Source organism: Engystomops pustulosus, chromosome 6 (assembly GCF_040894005.1).
Source record: "Engystomops pustulosus chromosome 6, aEngPut4.maternal, whole genome shotgun sequence".
NCBI classification, from domain to species: domain Eukaryota; kingdom Metazoa; phylum Chordata; class Amphibia; order Anura; family Leptodactylidae; genus Engystomops; species Engystomops pustulosus.
Genome location: NC_092416.1, coordinates 166,570,201 through 166,596,660, shown reverse-complemented (window position 1 = coordinate 166,596,660; position 26,460 = coordinate 166,570,201). Strand labels below are relative to the sequence as shown.

General features: G+C 43.5%; 49 non-coding genes across 49 annotated transcripts; all 49 read left to right on the top strand.

Annotated features, from left to right (window-relative positions):
* The first annotated feature begins 100 nt into the window (after positions 1-100).
* TRNAV-AAC (transfer RNA valine (anticodon AAC)) lies at positions 101-173 on the top strand. Its single transcript has one exon. It is a non-coding gene; the product is annotated as a tRNA-Val (tRNA).
* A 545-nt stretch (positions 174-718) lies between these two features.
* TRNAV-CAC (transfer RNA valine (anticodon CAC)) lies at positions 719-791 on the top strand. Its single transcript has one exon. It is a non-coding gene; the product is annotated as a tRNA-Val (tRNA).
* A 146-nt stretch (positions 792-937) lies between these two features.
* Positions 938-1,010, top strand: TRNAV-AAC (transfer RNA valine (anticodon AAC)). The gene has a single exon. It is a non-coding gene; the product is annotated as a tRNA-Val (tRNA).
* A 764-nt stretch (positions 1,011-1,774) lies between these two features.
* TRNAV-AAC (transfer RNA valine (anticodon AAC)) lies at positions 1,775-1,847 on the top strand. The gene has a single exon. It is a non-coding gene; the product is annotated as a tRNA-Val (tRNA).
* Positions 1,848-2,391: 544 nt separating this feature from the next.
* On the top strand, positions 2,392-2,464 carry TRNAV-CAC (transfer RNA valine (anticodon CAC)). Its single transcript has one exon. It is a non-coding gene; the product is annotated as a tRNA-Val (tRNA).
* Positions 2,465-2,610: 146 nt separating this feature from the next.
* TRNAV-AAC (transfer RNA valine (anticodon AAC)) lies at positions 2,611-2,683 on the top strand. The gene has a single exon. It is a non-coding gene; the product is annotated as a tRNA-Val (tRNA).
* Positions 2,684-4,064: 1,381 nt separating this feature from the next.
* TRNAV-CAC (transfer RNA valine (anticodon CAC)) lies at positions 4,065-4,137 on the top strand. Its single transcript has one exon. It is a non-coding gene; the product is annotated as a tRNA-Val (tRNA).
* A 146-nt stretch (positions 4,138-4,283) lies between these two features.
* On the top strand, positions 4,284-4,356 carry TRNAV-AAC (transfer RNA valine (anticodon AAC)). Its single transcript has one exon. It is a non-coding gene; the product is annotated as a tRNA-Val (tRNA).
* Positions 4,357-4,900: 544 nt separating this feature from the next.
* On the top strand, positions 4,901-4,973 carry TRNAV-CAC (transfer RNA valine (anticodon CAC)). The gene has a single exon. It is a non-coding gene; the product is annotated as a tRNA-Val (tRNA).
* Positions 4,974-5,119: 146 nt separating this feature from the next.
* TRNAV-AAC (transfer RNA valine (anticodon AAC)) lies at positions 5,120-5,192 on the top strand. The gene has a single exon. It is a non-coding gene; the product is annotated as a tRNA-Val (tRNA).
* A 764-nt stretch (positions 5,193-5,956) lies between these two features.
* TRNAV-AAC (transfer RNA valine (anticodon AAC)) lies at positions 5,957-6,029 on the top strand. The gene has a single exon. It is a non-coding gene; the product is annotated as a tRNA-Val (tRNA).
* Positions 6,030-6,792: 763 nt separating this feature from the next.
* TRNAV-CAC (transfer RNA valine (anticodon CAC)) lies at positions 6,793-6,865 on the top strand. The gene has a single exon. It is a non-coding gene; the product is annotated as a tRNA-Val (tRNA).
* A 764-nt stretch (positions 6,866-7,629) lies between these two features.
* On the top strand, positions 7,630-7,702 carry TRNAV-AAC (transfer RNA valine (anticodon AAC)). The gene has a single exon. It is a non-coding gene; the product is annotated as a tRNA-Val (tRNA).
* A 544-nt stretch (positions 7,703-8,246) lies between these two features.
* On the top strand, positions 8,247-8,319 carry TRNAV-CAC (transfer RNA valine (anticodon CAC)). Its single transcript has one exon. It is a non-coding gene; the product is annotated as a tRNA-Val (tRNA).
* Positions 8,320-8,465: 146 nt separating this feature from the next.
* Positions 8,466-8,538, top strand: TRNAV-AAC (transfer RNA valine (anticodon AAC)). The gene has a single exon. It is a non-coding gene; the product is annotated as a tRNA-Val (tRNA).
* A 544-nt stretch (positions 8,539-9,082) lies between these two features.
* Positions 9,083-9,155, top strand: TRNAV-CAC (transfer RNA valine (anticodon CAC)). Its single transcript has one exon. It is a non-coding gene; the product is annotated as a tRNA-Val (tRNA).
* Positions 9,156-9,301: 146 nt separating this feature from the next.
* On the top strand, positions 9,302-9,374 carry TRNAV-AAC (transfer RNA valine (anticodon AAC)). Its single transcript has one exon. It is a non-coding gene; the product is annotated as a tRNA-Val (tRNA).
* Positions 9,375-10,138: 764 nt separating this feature from the next.
* On the top strand, positions 10,139-10,211 carry TRNAV-AAC (transfer RNA valine (anticodon AAC)). Its single transcript has one exon. It is a non-coding gene; the product is annotated as a tRNA-Val (tRNA).
* Positions 10,212-10,755: 544 nt separating this feature from the next.
* TRNAV-CAC (transfer RNA valine (anticodon CAC)) lies at positions 10,756-10,828 on the top strand. The gene has a single exon. It is a non-coding gene; the product is annotated as a tRNA-Val (tRNA).
* Positions 10,829-11,592: 764 nt separating this feature from the next.
* Positions 11,593-11,665, top strand: TRNAV-CAC (transfer RNA valine (anticodon CAC)). Its single transcript has one exon. It is a non-coding gene; the product is annotated as a tRNA-Val (tRNA).
* A 983-nt stretch (positions 11,666-12,648) lies between these two features.
* On the top strand, positions 12,649-12,721 carry TRNAV-AAC (transfer RNA valine (anticodon AAC)). Its single transcript has one exon. It is a non-coding gene; the product is annotated as a tRNA-Val (tRNA).
* A 764-nt stretch (positions 12,722-13,485) lies between these two features.
* Positions 13,486-13,558, top strand: TRNAV-AAC (transfer RNA valine (anticodon AAC)). Its single transcript has one exon. It is a non-coding gene; the product is annotated as a tRNA-Val (tRNA).
* Positions 13,559-14,102: 544 nt separating this feature from the next.
* Positions 14,103-14,175, top strand: TRNAV-CAC (transfer RNA valine (anticodon CAC)). The gene has a single exon. It is a non-coding gene; the product is annotated as a tRNA-Val (tRNA).
* Positions 14,176-14,321: 146 nt separating this feature from the next.
* On the top strand, positions 14,322-14,394 carry TRNAV-AAC (transfer RNA valine (anticodon AAC)). The gene has a single exon. It is a non-coding gene; the product is annotated as a tRNA-Val (tRNA).
* A 545-nt stretch (positions 14,395-14,939) lies between these two features.
* On the top strand, positions 14,940-15,012 carry TRNAV-CAC (transfer RNA valine (anticodon CAC)). The gene has a single exon. It is a non-coding gene; the product is annotated as a tRNA-Val (tRNA).
* A 146-nt stretch (positions 15,013-15,158) lies between these two features.
* TRNAV-AAC (transfer RNA valine (anticodon AAC)) lies at positions 15,159-15,231 on the top strand. Its single transcript has one exon. It is a non-coding gene; the product is annotated as a tRNA-Val (tRNA).
* Positions 15,232-15,775: 544 nt separating this feature from the next.
* TRNAV-CAC (transfer RNA valine (anticodon CAC)) lies at positions 15,776-15,848 on the top strand. The gene has a single exon. It is a non-coding gene; the product is annotated as a tRNA-Val (tRNA).
* Positions 15,849-16,612: 764 nt separating this feature from the next.
* TRNAV-CAC (transfer RNA valine (anticodon CAC)) lies at positions 16,613-16,685 on the top strand. The gene has a single exon. It is a non-coding gene; the product is annotated as a tRNA-Val (tRNA).
* Positions 16,686-16,831: 146 nt separating this feature from the next.
* On the top strand, positions 16,832-16,904 carry TRNAV-AAC (transfer RNA valine (anticodon AAC)). The gene has a single exon. It is a non-coding gene; the product is annotated as a tRNA-Val (tRNA).
* Positions 16,905-17,448: 544 nt separating this feature from the next.
* On the top strand, positions 17,449-17,521 carry TRNAV-CAC (transfer RNA valine (anticodon CAC)). Its single transcript has one exon. It is a non-coding gene; the product is annotated as a tRNA-Val (tRNA).
* Positions 17,522-18,285: 764 nt separating this feature from the next.
* Positions 18,286-18,358, top strand: TRNAV-CAC (transfer RNA valine (anticodon CAC)). The gene has a single exon. It is a non-coding gene; the product is annotated as a tRNA-Val (tRNA).
* Positions 18,359-19,121: 763 nt separating this feature from the next.
* Positions 19,122-19,194, top strand: TRNAV-CAC (transfer RNA valine (anticodon CAC)). Its single transcript has one exon. It is a non-coding gene; the product is annotated as a tRNA-Val (tRNA).
* A 146-nt stretch (positions 19,195-19,340) lies between these two features.
* Positions 19,341-19,413, top strand: TRNAV-AAC (transfer RNA valine (anticodon AAC)). Its single transcript has one exon. It is a non-coding gene; the product is annotated as a tRNA-Val (tRNA).
* Positions 19,414-19,957: 544 nt separating this feature from the next.
* TRNAV-CAC (transfer RNA valine (anticodon CAC)) lies at positions 19,958-20,030 on the top strand. Its single transcript has one exon. It is a non-coding gene; the product is annotated as a tRNA-Val (tRNA).
* A 146-nt stretch (positions 20,031-20,176) lies between these two features.
* TRNAV-AAC (transfer RNA valine (anticodon AAC)) lies at positions 20,177-20,249 on the top strand. The gene has a single exon. It is a non-coding gene; the product is annotated as a tRNA-Val (tRNA).
* A 545-nt stretch (positions 20,250-20,794) lies between these two features.
* TRNAV-CAC (transfer RNA valine (anticodon CAC)) lies at positions 20,795-20,867 on the top strand. Its single transcript has one exon. It is a non-coding gene; the product is annotated as a tRNA-Val (tRNA).
* Positions 20,868-21,013: 146 nt separating this feature from the next.
* Positions 21,014-21,086, top strand: TRNAV-AAC (transfer RNA valine (anticodon AAC)). The gene has a single exon. It is a non-coding gene; the product is annotated as a tRNA-Val (tRNA).
* Positions 21,087-21,631: 545 nt separating this feature from the next.
* TRNAV-CAC (transfer RNA valine (anticodon CAC)) lies at positions 21,632-21,704 on the top strand. Its single transcript has one exon. It is a non-coding gene; the product is annotated as a tRNA-Val (tRNA).
* A 146-nt stretch (positions 21,705-21,850) lies between these two features.
* Positions 21,851-21,923, top strand: TRNAV-AAC (transfer RNA valine (anticodon AAC)). The gene has a single exon. It is a non-coding gene; the product is annotated as a tRNA-Val (tRNA).
* A 544-nt stretch (positions 21,924-22,467) lies between these two features.
* Positions 22,468-22,540, top strand: TRNAV-CAC (transfer RNA valine (anticodon CAC)). Its single transcript has one exon. It is a non-coding gene; the product is annotated as a tRNA-Val (tRNA).
* Positions 22,541-22,686: 146 nt separating this feature from the next.
* Positions 22,687-22,759, top strand: TRNAV-AAC (transfer RNA valine (anticodon AAC)). The gene has a single exon. It is a non-coding gene; the product is annotated as a tRNA-Val (tRNA).
* Positions 22,760-23,304: 545 nt separating this feature from the next.
* On the top strand, positions 23,305-23,377 carry TRNAV-CAC (transfer RNA valine (anticodon CAC)). The gene has a single exon. It is a non-coding gene; the product is annotated as a tRNA-Val (tRNA).
* Positions 23,378-23,523: 146 nt separating this feature from the next.
* Positions 23,524-23,596, top strand: TRNAV-AAC (transfer RNA valine (anticodon AAC)). Its single transcript has one exon. It is a non-coding gene; the product is annotated as a tRNA-Val (tRNA).
* A 535-nt stretch (positions 23,597-24,131) lies between these two features.
* TRNAV-CAC (transfer RNA valine (anticodon CAC)) lies at positions 24,132-24,204 on the top strand. Its single transcript has one exon. It is a non-coding gene; the product is annotated as a tRNA-Val (tRNA).
* Positions 24,205-24,350: 146 nt separating this feature from the next.
* Positions 24,351-24,423, top strand: TRNAV-AAC (transfer RNA valine (anticodon AAC)). Its single transcript has one exon. It is a non-coding gene; the product is annotated as a tRNA-Val (tRNA).
* A 545-nt stretch (positions 24,424-24,968) lies between these two features.
* Positions 24,969-25,041, top strand: TRNAV-CAC (transfer RNA valine (anticodon CAC)). Its single transcript has one exon. It is a non-coding gene; the product is annotated as a tRNA-Val (tRNA).
* A 146-nt stretch (positions 25,042-25,187) lies between these two features.
* TRNAV-AAC (transfer RNA valine (anticodon AAC)) lies at positions 25,188-25,260 on the top strand. Its single transcript has one exon. It is a non-coding gene; the product is annotated as a tRNA-Val (tRNA).
* A 545-nt stretch (positions 25,261-25,805) lies between these two features.
* On the top strand, positions 25,806-25,878 carry TRNAV-CAC (transfer RNA valine (anticodon CAC)). Its single transcript has one exon. It is a non-coding gene; the product is annotated as a tRNA-Val (tRNA).
* Positions 25,879-26,024: 146 nt separating this feature from the next.
* On the top strand, positions 26,025-26,097 carry TRNAV-AAC (transfer RNA valine (anticodon AAC)). Its single transcript has one exon. It is a non-coding gene; the product is annotated as a tRNA-Val (tRNA).
* The last annotated feature ends 363 nt before the right edge of the window (positions 26,098-26,460 follow it).

Here is a 26,460-nt window from a genome sequence, read left to right as displayed (position 1 = left end):
ATTGTGTCTTTTCCTCCAAAGTAGCTGCCAGTTATTACTGCGCTCAGTGTTCTCCATCTAGTCTGCTGTACTCAAAGGTCTAGAAGTGAGCAGTCAACGTGTTTCTGTAGTGTAGTGGTTATCACGTTCGCCTAACACGCGAAAGGTCCCCGGTTCGAAACCGGGCAGAAACAAGAGACTGTCTCTTTTTTTAAGGAATCGGAAAGAAAAATCTTGTTTCGTCGTGTCTTTCCCACCACGGTAGATGCCACACATACCTGCCACTAAGAGTTTGCTTCATATGCAAAAGAACCACTGATTTAAACAGAACAGAAAATGACGCAGGGGTTGCTTTTGCTATGGGGCAGTAACAAAATATTCCCGAGTGACATTCACTTTTAGATGACGAGAGAAGAAAGCCCTTGCATTTCTCTTTACATTAGTTTTGTTTGCCTGTAAGGACGGCTTCAGTTTTTTAAACAGTTTTTCAAGAGTAGGGGTTTTCACTTTTGCCTAACGCGTGAAAGTCCCTGTTTGAAAACCGTTGAGTTTCTGTAGTGAAGTGGACATCACATTTGCCACAATTGTCGACGGTGCCCAGTTCGAGACAAGGTGGGAGTGTCGTTTGGAACCAATCAGAAACGCGTTTTGCGACTTTTGAATGACTCAACATTCCTTGCGTTGGTTTATAAATTTGGTTTTGTTTGCGTCTAAAGACCAGTTGAGGTGTTTTCATCGGGTTTCTGTAGTGTAGTGGTTATCACGTTCGCCTCACACGCGAAAGGTCCCCGGTTCGAAACCGGGCAGAAACATGAGATGTTCTACTTTTGAAGACACAAGAGAGAGAAATCTTTTTTCATTGTGTCTTTTCCTCCAAAGTAGCTGCCAGTTATTACTGCGCTCAGTGTTCTCCATCTAGTCTGCTGTACTCAAAGGTCTAGAAGTGAGCAGTCAACGTGTTTCTGTAGTGTAGTGGTTATCACGTTCGCCTAACACGCGAAAGGTCCCCGGTTCGAAACCGGGCAGAAACAAGAGACTGTCTCTTTTTTTAAGGAATCGGAAAGAAAAATCTTGTTTCGTCGTGTCTTTCCCGCCACGGTAGATGCCACTCATACCTGCCACTAAGAGTTTGCTTCATATGCAAAAGAACCACTGATTTAAACAGAACAGAAAATGACGCAGGGGTTGCTTTTGCTATGGGGCAGTAACAAAATATTCCCGAGTGACATTCACTTTTAGATGACGAGAGAAGAAAGCCCTTGCATCTCTCTTTACATTAGTTTTGTTTGCCTGTAAGGACGGCTTCAGTTTTTTAAACAGTTTTTCAAGAGTAGGGGTTTTCACTTTTGCCTAACGCGTGAAAGTCCCTGTTTGAAAACCGTTGAGTTTCTGTAGTGAAGTGGACATCACATTTGCCACAATTGTCGACGGTGCCCAGTTTGAGACAAGGTGGGAGTGTCGTTTGGAACCAATCAGAAACGCGTTTTGCGACTTTTGAATGACTCAACATTCCTCGCGTTGGTTTATAAATTTGGTTTTGTTTGCGTCTAAAGACCAGTTGACGTGTTTTCATCGGGTTTCTGTAGTGTAGTGGTTATCACGTTCGCCTCACACGCGAAAGGTCCCCGGTTCGAAACCGTGCAGAAACATGAGATGTTCTACTTTTGAAGACACAAGAGAGAGAAATCTTTTTTCATTGTGTCTTTTCCTCCAAAGTAGCTGCCAGTTATTACTGCGCTCAGTGTTCTCCATCTAGTCTGCTGTACTCAAAAGTCTAGAAGTGAGCAGTCAACGTGTTTCTGTAGTGTAGTGGTTATCACGTTCGCCTAACACGCGAAAGGTCCCCGGTTCGAAACCGGGCAGAAACAAGAGACTGTCTCTTTTTTTAAGGAATCGGAAAAAAAATCTTGTTTCGTCGTGTCTTTCCCGCCACGGTAGATGCCACTCATACCTGCCACTAAGAGTTTGCTTCATATGCAAAAGAACCACTGATTTAAACAGAACAGAAAATGACGCAGGGGTTGCTTTTGCTATGGGGCAGTAACAAAATATTCCCGAGTGACATTCACTTTTAGATGACGAGAGAAGAAAGCCCTTGCATTTCTCTTTACATTAGTTCTGTTTGCCTGTAAGGACGGCTTCAGTTTTTTAAACAGTTTTTCAAGAGTAGGGGTTTTCACTTTTGCCTAACGCGTGAAAGTCCCTGTTTGAAAACCGTTGAGTTTCTGTAGTGAAGTGGACATCACATTTGCCACAATTGTCGACGGTGCCCAGTTCGAGACAAGGTGGGAGTGTCGTTTGGAACCAATCAGAAACGCGTTTTGCGACTTTTGAATGACTCAACATTCCTTGCGTTGGTTTATAAATTTGGTTTTGTTTGCGTCTAAAGACCAGTTGAGGTGTTTTCATCGGGTTTCTGTAGTGTAGTGGTTATCACGTTCGCCTCACACGCGAAAGGTCCCCGGTTCGAAACCGGGCAGAAACATGAGATGTTCTACTTTTGAAGACACAAGAGAGAGAAATCTTTTTTCATTGTGTCTTTTCCTCCAAAGTAGCTGCCAGTTATTACTGCGCTCAGTGTTCTCCATCTAGTCTGCTGTACTCAAAGGTCTAGAAGTGAGCAGTCAACGTGTTTCTGTAGTGTAGTGGTTATCACGTTCGCCTAACACGCGAAAGGTCCCCGGTTCGAAACCGGGCAGAAACAAGAGACTGTCTCTTTTTTTAAGGAATCGGAAAGAAAAATCTTCTTTCGTCGTGTCTTTCCCACCACGGTAGATGCCACACATACCTGCCACTAAGAGTTTGCTTCATATGCAAAAGAACCACTGATTTAAACAGAACAGAAAATGACGCAGGGGTTGCTTTTGCTATGGGGCAGTAACAAAATATTCCCGAGTGACATTCACTTTTAGATGACGAGAGAAGAAAGCCCTTGCATCTCTCTTTACATTAGTTTTGTTTGCCTGTAAGGACGGCTTCAGTTTTTTAAACAGTTTTTCAAGAGTAGGGGTTTTCACTTTTGCCTAACGCGTGAAAGTCCCTGTTTGAAAACCGTTGAGTTTCTGTAGGGAAGTGGACATCACATTTGCCACAATTGTCGACGGTGCCCAGTTCGAGACAAGGTGGGAGTGTCGTTTGGAACCAATCAGAAACGCGTTTTGCGACTTTTGAATGACTCAACATTCCTCGCGTTGGTTTATAAATTTGGTTTTGTTTGCGTCTAAAGACCAGTTGAGGTGTTTTCATCGGGTTTCTGTAGTGTAGTGGTTATCACGTTCGCCTCACACGCGAAAGGTCCCCGGTTTGAAAACGGGCAGAAACATGAGATGTTCTACTTTTGAAGACACAAGAGAGAGAAATCTTTTTTCATTGTGTCTTTTCCTCCAAAGTAGCTGCCAGTTATTACTGCGCTCAGTGTTCTCCATCTAGTCTGCTGTACTCAAAAGTCTAGAAGTGAGCAGTCAACGTGTTTCTGTAGTGTAGTGGTTATCACGTTCGCCTAACACGCGAAAGTTCCCCGGTTTGAAACCGGGCAGAAACAAGAGACTGTCTCTTTTTTTAAGGAATCGGAAAAAAAATCTTGTTTCGTCGTGTCTTTCCCGCCACGGTAGATGCCACTCATACCTGCCACTAAGAGTTTGCTTCATATGCAAAAGAACCACTGATTTAAACAGAACAGAAAATGACGCAGGGGTTGCTTTTGCTATGGGGCAGTAACAAAATATTCCCGAGTGACATTCACTTTTAGATGACGAGAGAAGAAAGCCCTTGCATCTCTCTTTACATTAGTTTTGTTTGCCTGTAAGGACGGCTTCAGTTTTTTAAACAGTTTTTCAAGAGTAGGGGTTTTCACTTTTGCCTAACGCGTGAAAGTCCCTGTTTGAAAACCGTTGAGTTTCTGTAGGGAAGTGGACATCACATTTGCCACAATTGTCGACGGTGCCCAGTTCGAGACAAGGTGGGAGTGTCGTTTGGAACCAATCAGAAACGCGTTTTGCGACTTTTGAATGACTCAACATTCCTCGCGTTGGTTTATAAATTTGGTTTTGTTTGCGTCTAAAGACCAGTTGAGGTTTTTTCAGCGGGTTTCTGTAGTGTAGTGGTTATCACGTTCGCCTCACACGCGAAAGGTCCCCGGTTCGAAACCGGGCAGAAACATGAGATGTTCTACTTTTGAAGACACAAGAGAGAGAAATCTTTTTTCATTGTGTCTTTTCCTCCAAAGTAGCTGCCAGTTATTACTGCGCTCAGTGTTCTCCATCTAGTCTGCTGTACTCAAAAGTCTAGAAGTGAGCAGTCAACGTGTTTCTGTAGTGTAGTGGTTATCACGTTCGCCTAACACGCGAAAGGTCCCCGGTTCGAAACCGGGCAGAAACAAGAGACTGTCTCTTTTTTTAAGGAATCGGAAAAAAAATCTTGTTTCGTTGTGTCTTTCCCGCCACGGTAGATGCCACTCATACCTGCCACTAAGAGTTTGCTTCATATGCAAAAGAACCACTGATTTAAACAGAACAGAAAATGACGCAGGGGTTGCTTTTGCTATGGGGCAGTAACAAAATATTCCCGAGTGACATTCACTTTTAGATGACGAGAGAAGAAAGCCCTTGCATTTCTCTTTACATTAGTTTTGTTTGCCTGTAAGGACGGCTTCAGTTTTTTAAACAGTTTTTCAAGAGTAGGGGTTTTCACTTTTGCCTAACGCGTGAAAGTCCCTGTTTGAAAACCATTGAGTTTCTGTAGTGAAGTGGACATCACATTTGCCACAATTGTCGACGGTGCCCAGTTCGAGACAAGGTGGGAGTGTCGTTTGGAACCAATCAGAAACGCGTTTTGCGACTTTTGAATGACTCAACATTCCTCGCGTTGGTTTATAAATTTGGTTTTGTTTGCGTCTAAAGACCAGTTGAGGTGTTTTCATCGGGTTTCTGTAGTGTAGTGGTTATCACGTTCGCCTCACACGCGAAAGGTCCCTGGTTCGAAACCGGGCAGAAACATGAGATGTTCTACTTTTGAAGACACAAGAGAGAGAAATCTTTTTTCATTGTGTCTTTTCCTCCAAAGTAGCTGCCAGTTATTACTGCGCTCAGTGTTCTCCATCTAGTCTGCTGTACTCAAAAGTCTAGAAGTGAGCAGTCAACGTGTTTCTGTAGTGTAGTGGTTATCACGTTCGCCTAACACGCGAAAGGTCCCCGGTTCGAAACCGGGCAGAAACAAGAGACTGTCTCTTTTTTTAAGGAATCGGAAAGAAAAATCTTGTTTCGTCGTGTCTTTCCCGCCACGGTAGATGCCACTCATACCTGCCACTAAGAGTTTGCTTCATATGCAAAAGAACCACTGATTTAAACAGAACAGAAAATGACGCAGGGGTTGCTTTTGCTATGGGGCAGTAACAAAATATTCCCGAGTGACATTCACTTTTAGATGACGAGAGAAGAAAGCCCTTGCATCTCTCTTTACATTAGTTTTGTTTGCCTGTAAGGACGGCTTCAGTTTTTTAAACAGTTTTTCAAGAGTAGGGGTTTTCACTTTTGCCTAACGCGTGAAAGTCCCTGTTTGAAAACCGTTGAGTTTCTGTAGTGAAGTGGACATCACATTTGCCACAATTGTCGACGGTGCCCAGTTCGAGACAAGGTGGGAGTGTCGTTTGGAACCAATCAGAAACGCGTTTTGCGACTTTTGAATGACTCAACATTCCTCGCGTTGGTTTATAAATTTGGTTTTGTTTGCGTCTAAAGACCAGTTGACGTGTTTTCATCGGGTTTCTGTAGTGTAGTGGTTATCACGTTCGCCTCACACGCGAAAGGTCCCCGGTTCGAAACCGTGCAGAAACATGAGATGTTCTACTTTTGAAGACACAAGAGAGAGAAATCTTTTTTCATTGTGTCTTTTCCTCCAAAGTAGCTGCCAGTTATTACTGCGCTCAGTGTTCTCCATCTAGTCTGCTGTACTCAAAAGTCTAGAAGTGAGCAGTCAACGTGTTTCTGTAGTGTAGTGGTTATCACGTTCGCCTAACACGCGAAAGGTCCCCGGTTCGAAACCGGGCAGAAACAAGAGACTGTCTCTTTTTTTAAGGAATCGGAAAAAAAATCTTGTTTCGTCGTGTCTTTCCCGCCACGGTAGATGCCACTCATACCTGCCACTAAGAGTTTGCTTCATATGCAAAAGAACCACTGATTTAAACAGAACAGAAAATGACGCAGGGGTTGCTTTTGCTATGGGGCAGTAACAAAATATTCCCGAGTGACATTCACTTTTAGATGACGAGAGAAGAAAGCCCTTGCATTTCTCTTTACATTAGTTCTGTTTGCCTGTAAGGACGGCTTCAGTTTTTTAAACAGTTTTTCAAGAGTAGGGGTTTTCACTTTTGCCTAACGCGTGAAAGTCCCTGTTTGAAAACCGTTGAGTTTCTGTAGTGAAGTGGACATCACATTTGCCACAATTGTCGACGGTGCCCAGTTCGAGACAAGGTGGGAGTGTCGTTTGGAACCAATCAGAAACGCGTTTTGCGACTTTTGAATGACTCAACATTCCTTGCGTTGGTTTATAAATTTGGTTTTGTTTGCGTCTAAAGACCAGTTGAGGTGTTTTCATCGGGTTTCTGTAGTGTAGTGGTTATCACGTTCGCCTCACACGCGAAAGGTCCCCGGTTCGAAACTGGGCAGAAACATGAGATGTTCTACTTTTGAAGACACAAGAGAGAGAAATCTTTTTTCATTGTGTCTTTTCCTCCAAAGTAGCTGCCAGTTATTACTGCGCTCAGTGTTCTCCATCTAGTCTGCTGTACTCAAAGGTCTAGAAGTGAGCAGTCAACGTGTTTCTGTAGTGTAGTGGTTATCACGTTCGCCTCACACGCGAAAGGTCCCCGGTTCGAAACCGGGCAGAAACAAGAGACTGTCTCTTTTTTTAAGGAATCGGAAAGAAAAATCTTCTTTCGTCGTGTCTTTCCCACCACGGTAGATGCCACACATACCTGCCACTAAGAGTTTGCTTCATATGCAAAAGAACCACTGATTTAAACAGAACAGAAAATGACGCAGGGGTTGCTTTTGCTATGGGGCAGTAACAAAATATTCCCGAGTGACATTCACTTTTAGATGACGAGAGAAGAAAGCCCTTGCATCTCTCTTTACATTAGTTTTGTTTGCCTGTAAGGACGGCTTCAGTTTTTTAAACAGTTTTTCAAGAGTAGGGGTTTTCACTTTTGCCTAACGCGTGAAAGTCCCTGTTTGAAAACCGTTGAGTTTCTGTAGGGAAGTGGACATCACATTTGCCACAATTGTCGACGGTGCCCAGTTCGAGACAAGGTGGGAGTGTCGTTTGGAACCAATCAGAAACGCGTTTTGCGACTTTTGAATGACTCAACATTCCTCGCGTTGGTTTATAAATTTGGTTTTGTTTGCGTCTAAAGACAAGTTGAGGTGTTTTCATCGGGTTTCTGTAGTGTAGTGGTTATCACGTTCGCCTCACACGCGAAAGGTCCCCGGTTTGAAAACGGGCAGAAACATGAGATGTTCTACTTTTGAAGACACAAGAGAGAGAAATCTTTTTTCATTGTGTCTTTTCCTCCAAAGTAGCTGCCAGTTATTACTGCGCTCAGTGTTCTCCATCTAGTCTGCTGTACTCAAAAGTCTAGAAGTGAGCAGTCAACGTGTTTCTGTAGTGTAGTGGTTATCACGTTCGCCTAACACGCGAAAGGTCCCTGGTTCGAAACCGGGCAGAAACAAGAGACTGTCTCTTTTTTTAAGGAATCGGAAAAAAAATCTTGTTTCGTCGTGTCTTTCCCGCCACGGTAGATGCCACTCATACCTGCCACTAAGAGTTTGCTTCATATGCAAAAGAACCACTGATTTAAACAGAACAGAAAATGACGCAGGGGTTGCTTTTGCTATGGGGCAGTAACAAAATATTCCCGAGTGACATTCACTTTTAGATGACGAGAGAAGAAAGCCCTTGCATCTCTCTTTACATTAGTTTTGTTTGCCTGTAAGGACGGCTTCAGTTTTTTAAACAGTTTTTCAAGAGTAGGGGTTTTCACTTTTGCCTAACGCGTGAAAGTCCCTGTTTGAAAACCGTTGAGTTTCTGTAGGGAAGTGGACATCACATTTGCCACAATTGTCGACGGTGCCCAGTTCGAGACAAGGTGGGAGTGTCGTTTGGAACCAATCAGAAACGCGTTTTGCGACTTTTGAATGACTCAACATTCCTCGCGTTGGTTTATAAATTTGGTTTTGTTTGCGTCTAAAGACCAGTTGAGGTTTTTTCAGCGGGTTTCTGTAGTGTAGTGGTTATCACGTTCGCCTCACACGCGAAAGGTCCCCGGTTCGAAACCGGGCAGAAACATGAGATGTTCTACTTTTGAAGACACAAGAGAGAGAAATCTTTTTTCATTGTGTCTTTTCCTCCAAAGTAGCTGCCAGTTATTACTGCGCTCAGTGTTCTCCATCTAGTCTGCTGTACTCAAAAGTCTAGAAGTGAGCAGTCAACGTGTTTCTGTAGTGTAGTGGTTATCACGTTCGCCTAACACGCGAAAGGTCCCCGGTTCGAAACCGGGCAGAAACAAGAGACTGTCTCTTTTTTTAAGGAATCGGAAAAAAAATCTTGTTTCGTTGTGTCTTTCCCGCCACGGTAGATGCCACTCATACCTGCCACTAAGAGTTTGCTTCATATGCAAAAGAACCACTGATTTAAACAGAACAGAAAATGACGCAGGGGTTGCTTTTGCTATGGGGCAGTAACAAAATATTCCCGAGTGACATTCACTTTTAGATGACGAGAGAAGAAAGCCCTTGCATTTCTCTTTACATTAGTTTTGTTTGCCTGTAAGGACGGCTTCAGTTTTTTAAACAGTTTTTCAAGAGTAGGGGTTTTCACTTTTGCCTAACGCGTGAAAGTCCCTGTTTGAAAACCATTGAGTTTCTGTAGTGAAGTGGACATCACATTTGCCACAATTGTCGACGGTGCCCAGTTCGAGACAAGGTGGGAGTGTCGTTTGGAACCAATCAGAAACGCGTTTTGCGACTTTTGAATGACTCAACATTCCTCGCGTTGGTTTATAAATTTGGTTTTGTTTGCGTCTAAAGACCAGTTGAGGTGTTTTCATCGGGTTTCTGTAGTGTAGTGGTTATCACGTTCGCCTCACACGCGAAAGGTCCCTGGTTCGAAACCGGGCAGAAACATGAGATGTTCTACTTTTGAAGACACAAGAGAGAAAAATCTTTTTTCATTGTGTCTTTTCCTCCAAAGTAGCTGCCAGTTATTACTGCGCTCAGTGTTCTCCATCTAGTCTGCTGTACTCAAAAGTCTAGAAGTGAGCAGTCAACGTGTTTCTGTAGTGTAGTGGTTATCACGTTCGCCTAACACGCGAAAGGTCCCCGGTTCGAAACCGGGCAGAAACAAGAGACTGTCTCTTTTTTTAAGGAATCGGAAAGAAAAATCTTGTTTCGTCGTGTCTTTCCCGCCACGGTAGATGCCACTCATACCTGCCACTAAGAGTTTGCTTCATATGCAAAAGAACCACTGATTTAAACAGAACAGAAAATGACGCAGGGGTTGCTTTTGCTATGGGGCAGTAACAAAATATTCCCGAGTGACATTCACTTTTAGATGACGAGAGAAGAAAGCCCTTGCATCTCTCTTTACATTAGTTTTGTTTGCCTGTAAGGACGGCTTCAGTTTTTTAAACAGTTTTTCAAGAGTAGGGGTTTTCACTTTTGCCTAACGCGTGAAAGTCCCTGTTTGAAAACCGTTGAGTTTCTGTAGTGAAGTGGACATCACATTTGCCACAATTGTCGACGGTGCCCAGTTCGAGACAAGGTGGGAGTGTCGTTTGGAACCAATCAGAAACGCGTTTTGCGACTTTTGAATGACTCAACATTCCTCGCGTTGGTTTATAAATTTGGTTTTGTTCGCGTCTAAAGACCAGTTGACGTGTTTTCATCGGGTTTCTGTAGTGTAGTGGTTATCACGTTCGCCTCACACGCGAAAGGTCCCCGGTTCGAAACCGTGCAGAAACATGAGATGTTCTACTTTTGAAGACACAAGAGAGAGAAATCTTTTTTCATTGTGTCTTTTCCTCCAAAGTAGCTGTCAGTTATTACTGCGCTCAGTGTTCTCCATCTAGTCTGCTGTACTCAAAAGTCTAGAAGTGAGCAGTCAACGTGTTTCTGTAGTGTAGTGGTTATCACGTTCGCCTAACACGCGAAAGGTCCCCGGTTCGAAACCGGGCAGAAACAAGAGACTGTCTCTTTTTTTAAGGAATCGGAAAAAAAATCTTGTTTCGTCGTGTCTTTCCCGCCACGGTAGATGCCACTCATACCTGCCACTAAGAGTTTGCTTCATATGCAAAAGAACCACTGATTTAAACAGAACAGAAAATGACGCAGGGGTTGCTTTTGCTATGGGGCAGTAACAAAATATTCCCGAGTGACATTCACTTTTAGATGACGAGAGAAGAAAGCCCTTGCATTTCTCTTTACATTAGTTCTGTTTGCCTGTAAGGACGGCTTCAGTTTTTTAAACAGTTTTTCAAGAGTAGGGGTTTTCACTTTTGCCTAACGCGTGAAAGTCCCTGTTTGAAAACCGTTGAGTTTCTGTAGTGAAGTGGACATCACATTTGCCACAATTGTCGACGGTGCCCAGTTCGAGACAAGGTGGGAGTGTCGTTTGGAACCAATCAGAAACGCGTTTTGCGACTTTTGAATGACTCAACATTCCTTGCGTTGGTTTATAAATTTGGTTTTCTTTGCGTCTAAAGACCAGTTGAGGTGTTTTCATCGGGTTTCTGTAGTGTAGTGGTTATCACGTTCGCCTCACACGCGAAAGGTCCCTGGTTCGAAACCGGGCAGAAACATGAGATGTTCTACTTTTGAAGACACAAGAGAGAGAAATCTTTTTTCATTGTGTCTTTTCCTCCAAAGTAGCTGCCAGTTATTACTGCGCTCAGTGTTCTCCATCTAGTCTGCTGTACTCAAAAGTCTAGAAGTGGGCAGTCAACGTGTTTCTGTAGTGTAGTGGTTATCACGTTCACCTAACACGCGAAAGGTCCCCGGTTCGAAACCGGGCAGAAACAAGAGACTGTCTCTTTTTTTAAGGAATCGGAAAGAAAAATCTTGTTTCGTCGTGTCTTTCCCGCCACGGTAGATGCCACTCATACCTGCCACTAAGAGTTTGCTTCATATGCAAAAGAACCACTGATTTAAACAGAACAGAAAATGACGCAGGGGTTGCTTTTGCTATGGGGCAGTAACAAAATATTCCCGAGTGACATTCACTTTTAGATGACGAGAGAAGAAAGCCCTTGCATCTCTCTTTACATTAGTTTTGTTTGCCTGTAAGGACGGCTTCAGTTTTTTAAACAGTTTTTCAAGAGTAGGGGTTTTCACTTTTGCCTAACGCGTGAAAGTCCCTGTTTGAAAACCGTTGAGTTTCTGTAGTGAAGTGGACATCACATTTGCCACAATTGTCGACGGTGCCCAGTTCGAGACAAGGTGGGAGTGTCGTTTGGAACCAATCAGAAACGCGTTTTGCGACTTTTGAATGACTCAACATTCCTTGCGTTGGTTTATAAATTTGGTTTTCTTTGCGTCTAAAGACCAGTTGAGGTGTTTTCATCGGGTTTCTGTAGTGTAGTGGTTATCACGTTCGCCTCACACGCGAAAGGTCCCTGGTTCGAAACCGGGCAGAAACATGAGGTGTTCTACTTTTGAAGACACAAGAGAGAGAAATCTTTTTTCATTGTGTCTTTTCCTCCAAAGTAGCTGCCAGTTATTACTGCGCTCAGTGTTCTCCATCTAGTCTGCTGTACTCAAAAGTCTAGAAGTGAGCAGTCAACGTGTTTCTGTAGTGTAGTGGTTATCACGTTCACCTAACACGCGAAAGGTCCCCGGTTCGAAACCGGGCAGAAACAAGAGACTGTCTCTTTTGTTAAGGAATCGGAAAGAAAAATCTTGTTTCGTCGTGTCTTTCCCGCCACGGTAGATGCCACTCATACCTGCCACTAAGAGTTTGCTTCATATGCAAAAGAACCACTGATTTAAACAGAACAGAAAATGACGCAGGGGTTGCTTTTGCTATGGGGCAGTAACAAAATATTCCCGAGTGACATTCACTTTTAGATGACGAGAGAAGAAAGCCCTTGCATCTCTCTTTACATTAGTTTTGTTTGCCTGTAAGGACGGCTTCAGTTTTTTAAACAGTTTTTCAAGAGTAGGGGTTTTCACTTTTGCCTAACGCGTGAAAGTCCCTGTTTGAAAACCGTTGAGTTTCTGTAGGGAAGTGGACATCACATTTGCCACAATTGTCGACGGTGCCCAGTTCGAGACAAGGTGGGAGTGTCATTTGGAACCAATCAGAAACGCGTTTTGCGACTTTTGAATGACTCAACATTCCTTGCGTTGGTTTATAAATTTGGTTTTATTTGCGTCTAAAGACCAGTTGAGGTGTTTTCATCGGGTTTCTGTAGGGTAGTGGTTATCACGTTCGCCTCACACGCGAAAGGTCCCCGGTTCGAAACCGGGCAGAAACATGAGATGTTCTACTTTTGAAGACACAAGAGAGAGAAATCTTTTTTCATTGTGTCTTTTCCTCCAAAGTAGCTGCCAGTTATTACTGCGCTCAGTGTTCTCCATCTAGTCTGCTGTACTCAAAGGTCTAGAAGTGAGCAGTCAACGTGTTTCTGTAGTGTAGTGGTTATCACGTTCGCCTAACACGCGAAAGGTCCCCGGTTCGAAACCGGGCAGAAACAAGAGACTGTCTCTTTTTTTAAGGAATCGGAAAGAAAAATCTTGTTTCGTCGTGTCTTTCCCGCCACGGTAGATGCCACTCATACCTGCCACTAAGAGTTTGCTTCATATGCAAAAGAACCACTGATTTAAACAGAACAGAAAATGACGCAGGGGTTGCTTTTGCTATGGGGCAGTAACAAAATATTCCCGAGTGACATTCACTTTTAGATGACGAGAGAAGAAAGCCCTTGCATCTCTCTTTACATTAGTTTTGTTTGCCTGTAAGGACGGCTTCAGTTTTTTAAACAGTTTTTCAAGAGTAGGGGTTTTCACTTTTGCCTAACGCGTGAAAGTCCCTGTTTGAAAAGCGTTGAGTTTCTGTAGGGAAGTGGACATCACATTTGCCACAATTGTCGACGGTGCCCAGTTCGAGACAAGGTGGGAGTGTCGTTTGGAACCAATCAGAAACGCGTTTTGCGACTTTTGAATGACTCAACATTCCTCGCGTTGGTTTATAAATTTGGTTTTGTTTGCGTCTAAAGACCAGTTGAGGTGTTTTCATCGGGTTTCTGTAGTGTAGTGGTTATCACGTTCGCCTCACACGCGAAAGGTCCCCGGTTTGAAAACGGGCAGAAACATGAGATGTTCTACTTTTGAAGACACAAGAGAGAGAAATCTCTTTTCATTGTGTCTTTTCCTCCAAAGTAGCTGCCAGTTATTACTGCGCTCAGTGTTCTCCATCTAGTCTGCTGTACTCAAAAGTCTAGAAGTGAGCAGTCAACGTGTTTCTGTAGTGTAGTGGTTATCACGTTCGCCTAACACGCGAAAGGTCCCCGGTTCGAAACCGGGCAGAAACAAGAGACTGTCTCTCTTTTTAAGGAATCGGAAAAAAAATCTTGTTTCGTCGTGTCTTTCCCGCCACGGTAGATGCCACTCATACCTGCCACTAAGAGTTTGCTTCATATGCAAAAGAACCACTGATTTAAACAGAACAGAAAATGACGCAGGGGTTGCTTTTGCTATGGGGCAGTAACAAAATATTCCCGAGTGACATTCACTTTTAGATGACGAGAGAAGAAAGCCCTTGCATCTCTCTTTACATTAGTTTTGTTTGCCTGTAAGGACGGCTTCAGTTTTTTAAACAGTTTTTCAAGAGTAGGGGTTTTCACTTTTGCCTAACGCGTGAAAGTCCCTGTTTGAAAACCGTTGAGTTTCTGTAGGGAAGTGGACATCACATTTGCCACAATTGTCGACGGTGCCCAGTTCGAGACAAGGTGGGAGTGTCGTTTGGAACCAATCAGAAACGCGTTTTGCGACTTTTGAATGACTCAACATTCCTCGCGTTGGTTTATAAATTTGGTTTTGTTTGCGTCTAAAGACCAGTTGAGGTTTTTTCAGCGGGTTTCTGTAGTGTAGTGGTTATCACGTTCGCCTCACACGCGAAAGGTCCCTGGTTCGAAACCGGGCAGAAACATGAGATGTTCTACTTTTGAAGACACAAGAGAGAGAAATCTTTTTTCATTGTGTCTTTTCCTCCAAAGTAGCTGCCAGTTATTACTGCGCTCAGTGTTCTCCATCTAGTCTGCTGTACTCAAAGGTCTAGAAGTGAGCAGTCAACGTGTTTCTGTAGTGTAGTGGTTATCACGTTCGCCTAACACGCGAAAGGTCCCCGGTTCGAAACCGGGCAGAAACAAGAGACTGTCTCTTTTTTTAAGGAATCGGAAAGAAAAATCTTGTTTCGTCGTGTCTTTCCCGCCACGGTAGATGCCACTCATACCTGCCACTAAGAGTTTGCTTCATATGCAAAAGAACCACTGATTTAAACAGAACAGAAAATGACGCAGGGGTTGCTTTTGCTATGGGGCAGTAACAAAATATTCCCGAGTGACATTCACTTTTAGATGACGAGAGAAGAAAGCCCTTGCATTTCTCTTTACATTAGTTTTGTTTGCCTGTAAGGACGGCTTCAGTTTTTTAAACAGTTTTTCAAGAGTAGGGGTTTTCACTTTTGCCTAACGCGTGAAAGTCCCTGTTTGAAAACCGTTGAGTTTCTGTAGTGAAGTGGACATCACATTTGCCACAATTGTCGACGGTGCCCAGTTCGAGACAAGGTGGGAGTGTCGTTTGGAACCAATCAGAAACGCGTTTTGCGACTTTTGAATGACTCAACATTCCTTGAATTGGTTTATAAATTTGGTTTTGTTTGCGTCTAAAGACCAGTTGAGGTATTTTCATCGGGTTTCTGTAGTGTAGTGGTTATCACGTTCGCCTCACACGCGAAAGGTCCCTGGTTCGAAACCGGGCAGAAACATGAGATGTTCTACTTTTGAAGACACAAGAGAGAGAAATCTTTTTTCATTGTGTCTTTTCCTCCAAAGTAGCTGCCAGTTATTACTGCGCTCAGTGTTCTCCATCTAGTCTGCTGTACTCAAAAGTCTAGAAGTGAGCAGTCAACGAGTTTCTGTAGTGTAGTGGTTATCACGTTCGCCTAACACGCGAAAGGTCCCCGGTTCGAAACCGGGCAGAAACAAGAGACTGTCTCTTTTTTTAAGGAATCGGAAAAAAAATCTTGTTTCGTCGTGTCTTTCCCGCCACGGTAGATGCCACTCATACCTGCCACTAAGAGTTTGCTTCATATGCAAAAGAACCACTGATTTAAACAGAACAGAAAATGACGCAGGGGTTGCTTTTGCTATGGGGCAGTAACAAAATATTCCCGAGTGACATTCACTTTTAGATGACGAGAGAAGAAAGCCCTTGCATTTCTCTTTACATTAGTTTTGTTTGCCTGTAAGGACGGCTTCAGTTTTTTAAACAGTTTTTCAAGAGTAGGGGTTTTCACTTTTGCCTAACGCGTGAAAGTCCCTGTTTGAAAACCGTTGAGTTTCTGTAGTGAAGTGGACATCACATTTGCCACAATTGTCGACGGTGCCCAGTTCGAGACAAGGTGGGAGTGTCGTTTGGAACCAATCAGAAACGCGTTTTGCGACTTTTGAATGACTCAACATTCCTCGCGTTGGTTTATAAATTTGGTTTTGTTTGCGTCTAAAGACCAGTTGAGGTGTTTTCATCGGGTTTCTGTAGTGTAGTGGTTATCACGTTCGCCTCACACGCGAAAGGTCCCCGGTTCGAAACCGGGCAGAAACATGAGATGTTCTACTTTTGAAGACACAAGAGAGAGAAATCTTTTTTCATTGTGTCTTTTCCTCCAAAGTAGCTGCCAGTTATTACTGCGCTCAGTGTTCTCCATCTAGTCTGCTGTACTCAAAGGTCTAGAAGTGAGCAGTCAACGTGTTTCTGTAGTGTAGTGGTTATCACGTTCGCCTAACACGCGAAAGCTCCCCGGTTCGAAACCGGGCAGAAACAAGAGACTGTCTCTTTTTTTAAGGAATCGGAAAGAAAAATCTTGTTTCGTCGTGTCTTTCCCACCACGGTAGATGCCACACATACCTGCCACTAAGAGTTTGCTTCATATGCAAAAGAACCACTGATTTAAACAGAACAGAAAATGACGCAGGGGTTGCTTTTGCTATGGGGCAGTAACAAAATATTCCCGAGTGACATTCACTTTTAGATGACGAGAGAAGAAAGCCCTTGCATCTCTCTTTACATTAGTTTTGTTTTCCTGTAAGGACGGCTTCAGTTTTTTAAACAGTTTTTCAAGAGTAGGGGTTTTCACTTTTGCCTAACGCGTGAAAGTCCCTGTTTGAAAACCGTTGAGTTTCTGTAGTGAAGTGGACATCACATTTGCCACAATTGTCGACGGTGCCCAGTTCGAGACAAGGTGGGAGTGTCGTTTGGAACCAATCAGAAACGCGTTTTGCGACTTTTGAATGACTCAACATTCCTTGAATTGGTTTATAAATTTGGTTTTGTTTGCGTCTAAAGACCAGTTGAGGTATTTTCAACGGGTTTCTGTAGTGTAGTGGTTATCACGTTCGCCTCACACGCGAAAGGTCCCTGGTTCGAAACCGGGCAGAAACATGAGATGTTCTACTTTTGAAGACACAAGAGAGAGAAATCTTTTTTCATTGTGTCTTTTCCTCCAAAGTAGCTGCCAGTTATTACTGCGCTCAGTGTTCTCCATCTAGTCTGCTGTACTCAAAAGTCTAGAAGTGAGCAGTCAACGAGTTTCTGTAGTGTAGTGGTTATCACGTTCGCCTAACACGCGAAAGGTCCCCGGTTCGAAACCGGGCAGAAACAAGAGACTGTCTCTTTTTTTAAGGAATCGGAAAAAAAATCTTGTTTCGTCGTGTCTTTCCCGCCACGGTAGATGCCACTCATACCTGCCACTAAGAGTTTGCTTCATATGCAAAAGAACCACTGATTTAAACAGAACAGAAAATGACGCAGGGGTTGCTTTTGCTATGGGGCAGTAACAAAATATTCCCGAGTGACATTCACTTTTAGATGACGAGAGAAGAAAGCCCTTGCATTTCTCTTTACATTAGTTTTGTTTGCCTGTAAGGACGGCTTCAGTTTTTTAAACAGTTTTTCAAGAGTAGGGGTTTTCACTTTTGCCTAACGCGTGAAAGTCCCTGTTTGAAAACCGTTGAGTTTCTGTAGTGAAGTGGACATCACATTTGCCACAATTGTCGACGGTGCCCAGTTCGAGACAAGGTGGGAGTGTCGTTTGGAACCAATCAGAAACGCGTTTTGCGACTTTTGAATGACTCAACATTCCTCGCGTTGGTTTATAAATTTGGTTTTGTTTGCGTCTAAAGACCAGTTGAGGTATTTTCATCGGGTTTCTGTAGTGTAGTGGTTATCACGTTCGCCTCACACGCGAAAGGTCCCTGGTTCGAAACCGGGCAGAAACATGAGATGTTCTACTTTTGAAGACACAAGAGAGAGAAATCTTTTTTCATTGTGTCTTTTCCTCCAAAGTAGCTGCCAGTTATTACTGCGCTCAGTGTTCTCCATCTAGTCTGCTGTACTCAAAGGTCTAGAAGTGAGCAGTCAACGTGTTTCTGTAGTGTAGTGGTTATCACGTTCGCCTAACACGCGAAAGCTCCCCGGTTCGAAACCGGGCAGAAACAAGAGACTGTCTCTTTTTTTAAGGAATCGGAAAGAAAAATCTTGTTTCGTTGTGTCTTTCCCACCACGGTAGATGCCACACATACCTGCCACTAAGAGTTTGCTTCATATGCAAAAGAACCACTGATTTAAACAGAACAGAAAATGACGCAGGGGTTGCTTTTGCTATGGGGCAGTAACAAAATATTCCCGAGTGACATTCACTTTTAGATGACGAGAGAAGAAAGCCGTGGCATTTCTCTTTACATTAGTTTTGTTTGCCTGTAAGGACGGCTTCAGTTTTTTAAACAGTTTTTCAAGAGTAGGGGTTTTCACTTTTGCCTAACGCGTGAAAGTCCCTGTTTGAAAACCGTTGAGTTTCTGTAGTGAAGTGGACATCACATTTGCCACAATTGTCGACGGTGCCCAGTTCGAGACAAGGTGGGAGTGTCGTTTGGAACCAATCAGAAACGCGTTTTGCGACTTTTGAATGACTCAACATTCCTTGCGTTGTTTTATAAATTTGGTTTTGTTTGCGTCTAAAGACCAGTTGAGGTGTTTTCATCGGGTTTCTGTAGTGTAGTGGTTATCACGTTCGCCTCACACGCGAAAGGTCCCCGGTTCGAAACCGGGCAGAAACATGAGATGTTCTACTTTTGAAGACACAAGAGAGAGAAATCTTTTTTCATTGTGTCTTTTCCTCCAAAGTAGCTGCCAGTTATTACTGCGCTCAGTGTTCTCCATCTAGTCTGCTGTACTCAAAAGTCTAGAAGTGAGCAGTCAACGTGTTTCTGTAGTGTAGTGGTTATCACGTTCGCCTAACACACGAAAGGTCCCCGGTTCGAAACCGGGCAGAAACTAGAGACTGTCTCTATTTTTAAGGAATCGGAAAAAAAATCTTGTTTCGTCGTGTCTTTCCCGCCACGGTAGATGCCACTCATACCTGCCACTAAGAGTTTGCTTCATATGCAAAAGAACCACTGATTTAAACAGAACAGAAAATGACGCAGGGGTTGCTTTTGCTATGGGGCAGTAACAAAATATTCCCGAGTGACATTCACTTTTAGATGACGAGAGAAGAAAGCCCTTGCATTTCTCTTTACATTAGTTTTGTTTGCCTGTAAGGACGGCTTCAGTTTTTTAAACAGTTTTTCAAGAGTAGGGGTTTTCACTTTTGCCTAACGCGTGAAAGTCCCTGTTTGAAAACCGTTGAGTTTCTGTAGTGAAGTGGACATCACATTTGCCACAATTGTCGACGGTGCCCAGTTCGAGACAAGGTGGGAGTGTCGTTTGGAACCAATCAGAAACGCGTTTTGCGACTTTTGAATGACTCAACATTCCTCGCGTTGGTTTATAAATTTGGTTTTGTTTGCGTCTAAAGACCAGTTGAGGTGTTTTCATCGGGTTTCTGTAGTGTAGTGGTTATCACGTTCGCCTCACACGCGAAAGGTCCCTGGTTCGAAACCGGGCAGAAACATGAGATGTTCTACTTTTGAAGACACAAGAGAGAGAAATCTTTTTTCATTGTGTCTTTTCCTCCAAAGTAGCTGCCAGTTATTACTGCGCTCAGTGTTCTCCATCTAGTCTGCTGTACTCAAAAGTCTAGAAGTGAGCAGTCAACGTGTTTCTGTAGTGTAGTGGTTATCACGTTCGCCTAACACGCGAAAGGTCCCCGGTTCGAAACCGGGCAGAAACTAGAGACTGTCTCTATTTTTAAGGAATCGGAAAAAAAATCTTGTTTCGTCGTGTCTTTCCCGCCACGGTAGATGCCACTCATACCTGCCACTAAGAGTTTGCTTCATATGCAAAAGAACCACTGATTTAAACAGAACAGAAAATGACGCAGGGGTTGCTTTTGCTATGGGGCAGTAACAAAATATTCCCGAGTGACATTCACTTTTAGATGACGAGAGAAGAAAGCCCTTGCATTTCTCTTTACATTAGTTTTGTTTGCCTGTAAGGACGGCTTCAGTTTTTTAAACAGTTTTTCAAGAGTAGGGGTTTTCACTTTTGCCTAACGCGTGAAAGTCCCTGTTTGAAAACCGTTGAGTTTCTGTAGTGAAGTGGACATCACATTTGCCACAATTGTCGACGGTGCCCAGTTCGAGACAAGGTGGGAGTGTCATTTGGAACCAATCAGAAACGCGTTTTGCGACTTTTGAATGACTCAACATTCCTCGCGTTGGTTTATAAATTTGGTTTTGTTTGCGTCTAAAGACCAGTTGAGGTGTTTTCATCGGGTTTCTGTAGTGTAGTGGTTATCACGTTCGCCTCACACGCGAAAGGTCCCCGGTTCGAAACCGGGCAGAAACATGAGATGTTCTACTTTTGAAGACACAAGAGAGAGAAATCTTTTTTCATTGTGTCTTTTCCTCCAAAGTAGCTGCCAGTTATTACTGCGCTCAGTGTTCTTCATCTAGTCTGCTGTACTCAAAGGTCTAGAAGTGAGCAGTCAACGTGTTTCTGTAGTGTAGTGGTTATCACGTTCGCCTAACACGCGAAAGGTCCCCGGTTCGAAACCGGGCAGAAACAAGAGACTGTCTCTTTTTTTAAGGAATCGGAAAGAAAAATCTTGTTTCGTCGTGTCTTTCCCGCCACGGTAGATGCCACTCATACCTGCCACTAAGAGTTTGCTTCATATGCAAAAGAACCACTGATTTAAACAGAACAGAAAATGACGCAGGGGTTGCTTTTGCTATGGGGCAGTAACAAAATATTCCCGAGTGACATTCACTTTTAGATGACGAGAGAAGAAAGCCCTTGCATTTCTCTTTACATTAGTTTTGTTTGCCTGTAAGGACGGCTTCAGTTTTTTAAACAGTTTTTCAAGAGTAGGGGTTTTCACTTTTGCCTAACGCGTGAAAGTCCCTGTTTGAAAACCGTTGAGTTTCTGTAGTGAAGTGGACATCACATTTGCCACAATTGTCGACGGTGCCCAGTTCGAGACAAGGTGGGAGTGTCGTTTGGAACCAATCAGAAACGCGTTTTGCGACTTTTGAATGACTCAACATTCCTCGCGTTGGTTTATAAATTTGGTTTTGTTTGCGTCTAAAGACCAGTTGAGGTGTTTTCATCGGGTTTCTGTAGTGTAGTGGTTATCACGTTCGCCTCACACGCGAAAGGTCCCTGGTTCGAAACCGGGCAGAAACATGAGATGTTCTACTTTTGAAGACACAAGAGAGAGAAATCTTTTTTCATTGTGTCTTTTCCTCCAAAGTAGCTGCCAGTTATTACTGCGCTCAGTGTTCTCCATCTAGTCTGCTGTACTCAAAGGTCTAGAAGTGAGCAGTCAACGTGTTTCTGTAGTGTAGTGGTTATCACGTTCGCCTAACACGCGAAAGGTCCCCGGTTCGAAACCGGGCAGAAACAAGAGACTGTCTCTTTTTTTAAGGAATCGGAAAGAAAAATCTTGTTTCGTCGTGTCTTTCCCACCACGGTAGATGCCACACATACCTGCCACTAAGAGTTTGCTTCATATGCAAAAGAACCACTGATTTAAACAGAACAGAAAATGACGCAGGGGTTGCTTTTGCTATGGGGCAGTAACAAAATATTCCCGAGTGACATTCCCTTTTAGATGACGAGAGAAGAAAGCCCTTGCATTTCTCTTTACATTAGTTTTGTTTGCCTGTAAGGACGGCTTCAGTTTTTTAAACAGTTTTTCAAGAGTAGGGGTTTTCACTTTTGCCTAACGCGTGAAAGTCCCTGTTTGAAAACCGTTGAGTTTCTGTAGTGAAGTGGACATCACATTTGCCACAATTGTCGACGGTGCCCAGTTCGAGACAAGGTGGGAGTGTCGTTTGGAACCAATCAGAAACGCGTTTTGCGACTTTTGAATGACTCAACATTCCTCGCGTTGGTTTATAAATTTGGTTTTGTTTGCGTCTAAAGACCAGTTGAGGTGTTTTCATCGGGTTTCTGTAGTGTAGTGGTTATCACGTTCGCCTCACACGCGAAAGGTCCCTGGTTCGAAACCGGGCAGAAACATGAGATGTTCTACTTTTGAAGACACAAGAGAGAGAAATCTTTTTTCATTGTGTCTTTTCCTCCAAAGTAGCTGCCAGTTATTACTGCGCTCAGTGTTCTCCATCTAGTCTGCTGTACTCAAAAGTCTAGAAGTGAGCAGTCAACGTGTTTCTGTAGTGTAGTGGTTATCACGTTCGCCTAACACGCGAAAGGTCCCCGGTTCGAAACCGGGCAGAAACAAGAGACTGTCTCTTTTTTTAAGGAATCGGAAAAAAAATCTTGTTTCGTTGTGTCTTTCCCGCCACGGTAGATGCCACTCATACCTGCCACTAAGAGTTTGCTTCATATGCAAAAGAACCACTGATTTAAACAGAACAGAAAATGACGCAGGGGTTGCTTTTGCTATGGGGCAATAACAAAATATTCCCGAGTGACATTCACTTTTAGATGACGAGAGAAGAAAGCCCTTGCATTTCTCTTTACATTAGTTTTGTTTGCCTGTAAGGATGGCTTCAGTTTTTTAAACAGTTTTTCAAGAGTAGGGGTTTTCACTTTTGCCTAACGCGTGAAAGTCCCTGTTTGAAAACCGTTGAGTTTCTGTAGTGAAGTGGACATCACATTTGCCACAATTGTCGACGGTGCCCAGTTCGAGACAAGGTGGGAGTGTCGTTTGGAACCAATCAGAAACGCGTTTTGCGACTTTTGAATGACTCAACATTCCTCGCGTTGGTTTATAAATTTGGTTTTGTTTGCGTCTAAAGACCAGTTGAGGTGTTTTCATCGGGTTTCTGTAGTGTAGTGGTTATCACGTTCGCCTCACACGCGAAAGGTCCCCGGTTCGAAACCGGGCAGAAACATGAGATGTTCTACTTTTGAAGACACAAGAGAGAGAAATCTTTTTTCATTGTGTCTTTTCCTCCAAAGTAGCTGCCAGTTATTACTGCGCTCAGTGTTCTCCATCTAGTCTGCTGTACTCAAAGGTCTAGAAGTGAGCAGTCAACGTGTTTCTGTAGTGTAGTGGTTATCACGTTCGCCTAACACGCGAAAGGTCCCCGGTTCGAAACCGGGCAGAAACAAGAGACTGTCTCTTTTTTTAAGGAATCGGAAAGAAAAATCTTGTTTCGTCGTGTCTTTCCCGCCACGGTAGATGCCACTCATACCTGCCACTAAGAGTTTGCTTCATATGCAAAAGAACCACTGATTTAAACAGAACAGAAAATGACGCAGGGGTTGCTTTTGCTATGGGGCAATAACAAAATATTCCCGAGTGACATTCACTTTTAGATGACGAGAGAAGAAAGCCCTTGCATTTCTCTTTACATTAGTTTTGTTTGCCTCTAAGGATGGCTTCAGTTTTTTAAACAGTTTTTCAAGAGTAGGGGTTTTCACTTTTGCCTAACGCGTGAAAGTCCCTGTTTGAAAACCGTTGAGTTTCTGTAGTGAAGTGGACATCACATTTGCCACAATTGTCGACGGTGCCCAGTTCGAGACAAGGTGGGAGTGTCGTTTGGAACCAATCAGAAACGCGTTTTGCGACTTTTGAATGACTCAACATTCCTCGCGTTGGTTTATAAATTTGGTTTTGTTTGCGTCTAAAGACCAGTTGAGGTGTTTTCATCGGGTTTCTGTAGTGTAGTGGTTATCACGTTCGCCTCACACGCGAAAGGTCCCCGGTTCGAAACCGGGCAGAAACATGAGATGTTCTACTTTTGAAGACACAAGAGAGAGAAATCTTTTTTCATTGTGTCTTTTCCTCCAAAGTAGCTGCCAGTTATTACTGCGCTCAGTGTTCTCCATCTAGTCTGCTGTACTCAAAGGTCTAGAAGTGAGCAGTCAACGTGTTTCTGTAGTGTAGTGGTTATCACGTTCGCCTAACACGCGAAAGGTCCCCGGTTCGAAACCGGGCAGAAACAAGAGACTGTCTCTTTTTTTAAGGAATCGGAAAGAAAAATCTTGTTTCGTCGTGTCTTTCCCACCACGGTAGATGCCACACATACCTGCCACTAAGAGTTTGCTTCATATGCAAAAGAACCACTGATTTAAACAGAACAGAAAATGACGCAGGGGTTGCTTTTGCTATGGGGCAGTAACAAAATATTCCCGAGTGACATTCCCTTTTAGATGACGAGAGAAGAAAGCCCTTGCATTTCTCTTTACATTAGTTTTGTTTGCCTGTAAGGACGGCTTCAGTTTTTTAAACAGTTTTTCAAGAGTAGGGGTTTTCACTTTTGCCTAACGCGTGAAAGTCCCTGTTTGAAAACCGTTGAGTTTCTGTAGTGAAGTGGACATCACATTTGCCACAATTGTCGACGGTGCCCAGTTCGAGACAAGGTGGGAGTGTCGTTTGGAAACGCGTTTTGCGACTTTTGAATGACTCAACATTTCTCGCGTTGGTTTATAAATTTGGTTTTGTTTGCGTCTAAAGACCAGTTGAGGTGTTTTCATCGGGTTTCTGTAGTGTAGTGGTTATCACGTTCGCCTCACACGCGAAAGGTCCCCGGTTCGAAACCGGGCAGAAACATGAGATGTTCTACTTTTGAAGACACAAGAGAGAGAAATCTTTTTTCATTGTGTCTTTTCCTCCAAAGTAGCTGCCAGTTATTACTGCGCTCAGTGTTCTCCATCTAGTCTGCTGTACTCAAAGGTCTAGAAGTGAGCAGTCAACGTGTTTCTGTAGTGTAGTGGTTATCACGTTCGCCTAACACGCGAAAGGTCCCCGGTTCGAAACCGGGCAGAAACAAGAGACTGTCTCTTTTTTTAAGGAATCGGAAAGAAAAATCTTGTTTCGTCGTGTCTTTCCCGCCACGGTAGATGCCACTCATACCTGCCACTAAGAGTTTGCTTCATATGCAAAAGAACCACTGATTTAAACAGAACAGAAAATGACGCAGGGGTTGCTTTTGCTATGGGGCAGTAACAAAATATTCCCAAGTGACATTCACTTTTAGATGACGAGAGAAGAAAGCCCTTGCATTTCTCTTTACATTAGTTTTGTTTGCCTGTAAGGACGGCTTCAGTTTTTTAAACAGTTTTTCAAGAGTAGGGGTTTTCACTTTTGCCTAACGCGTGAAAGTCCCTGTTTGAAAACCGTTGAGTTTCTGTAGTGAAGTGGACATCACATTTGCCACAATTGTCGACGGTGCCCAGTTCGAGACAAGGTGGGAGTGTCGTTTGGAACCAATCAGAAACGCGTTTTGCGACTTTTGAATGACTCAACTTTCCTCGCGTTGGTTTATAAATTTGGTTTTGTTTGCGTCTAAAGACCAGTTGAGGTGTTTTCATCGGGTTTCTGTAGTGTAGTGGTTATCACGTTCGCCTCACACGCGAAAGGTCCCCGGTTCGAAACCGGGCAGAAACATGAGATGTTCTACTTTTGAAGACACAAGAGAGAGAAATCTTTTTTCATTGTGTCTTTTCCTCCAAAGTAGCTGCCAGTTATTACTGCGCTCAGTGTTCTCCATCTAGTCTGCTGTACTCAAAGGTCTAGAAGTGAGCAGTCAACGTGTTTCTGTAGTGTAGTGGTTATCACGTTCGCCTAACACGCGAAAGGTCCCCGGTTCGAAACCGGGCAGAAACAAGAGACTGTCTCTTTTTTTAAGGAATCGGAAAGAAAAATCTTCTTTCGTCGTGTCTTTCCCGCCACGGTAGATGCCACTCATACCTGCCACTAAGAGTTTGCTTCATATGCAAAAGAACCACTGATTTAAACAGAACAGAAAATGACGCAGGGGTTGCTTTTGCTATGGGGCAGTAACAAAATATTCCCGAGTGACATTCACTTTTAGATGACGAGAGAAGAAAGCCCTTGCATTTCTCTTTACATTAGTTTTGTTTGCCTGTAAGGACGGCTTCAGTTTTTTAAACAGTTTTTCAAGAGTAGGGGTTTTCACTTTTGCCTAACGCGTGAAAGTCCCTGTTTGAAAACCGTTGAGTTTCTGTAGTGAAGTGGACATCACATTTGCCACAATTGTCGACGGTGCCCAGTTCGAGACAAGGTGGGAGTGTCGTTTGGAACCAATCAGAAACGCGTTTTGCGACTTTTGAATGACTCAACATTCCTCGCGTTGGTTTATAAATTTGGTTTTGTTTGCGTCTAAAGACCAGTTGAGGTGTTTTCATCGGGTTTCTGTAGTGTAGTGGTTATCACGTTCGCCTCACACGCGAAAGGTCCCTGGTTCGAAACCGGGCAGAAACATGAGATGTTCTACTTTTGAAGACACAAGAGAGAGAAATCTTTTTTCATTGTGTCTTTTCCTCCAAAATAGCTGCCAGTTATTACTGCGCTCAGTGTTCTCCATCTAGTCTGCTGTACTCAAAAGTCTAGAAGTGAGCAGTCAACGAGTTTCTGTAGTGTAGTGGTTATCACGTTCGCCTAACACGCGAAAGGTCCCTGGTTCGAAACCGGGCAGAAACAAGAGACTGTCTCTTTTTTTAAGGAATCGGAAAAAAATCTTGTTTCGTCGTGTCTTTCCCGCCACGGTAGATGCCACTCATACCTGCCACTAAGAGTTTGCTTCATATGCAAAAGAACCACTGATTTAAACAGAACAGAAAATGACGCAGGGGTTGCTTTTGCTATGGGGCAGTAACAAAATATTCCCGAGTGACATTCACTTTTAGATGACGAGAGAAGAAAGCCCTTGCATTTCTCTTTACATTAGTTTTGTTTGCCTGTAAGGACGGCTTCAGTTTTTTAAACAGTTTTTCAAGAGTAGGGGTTTTCACTTTTGCCTAACGCGTGAAAGTCCCTGTTTGAAAACCGTTGAGTTTCTGTAGT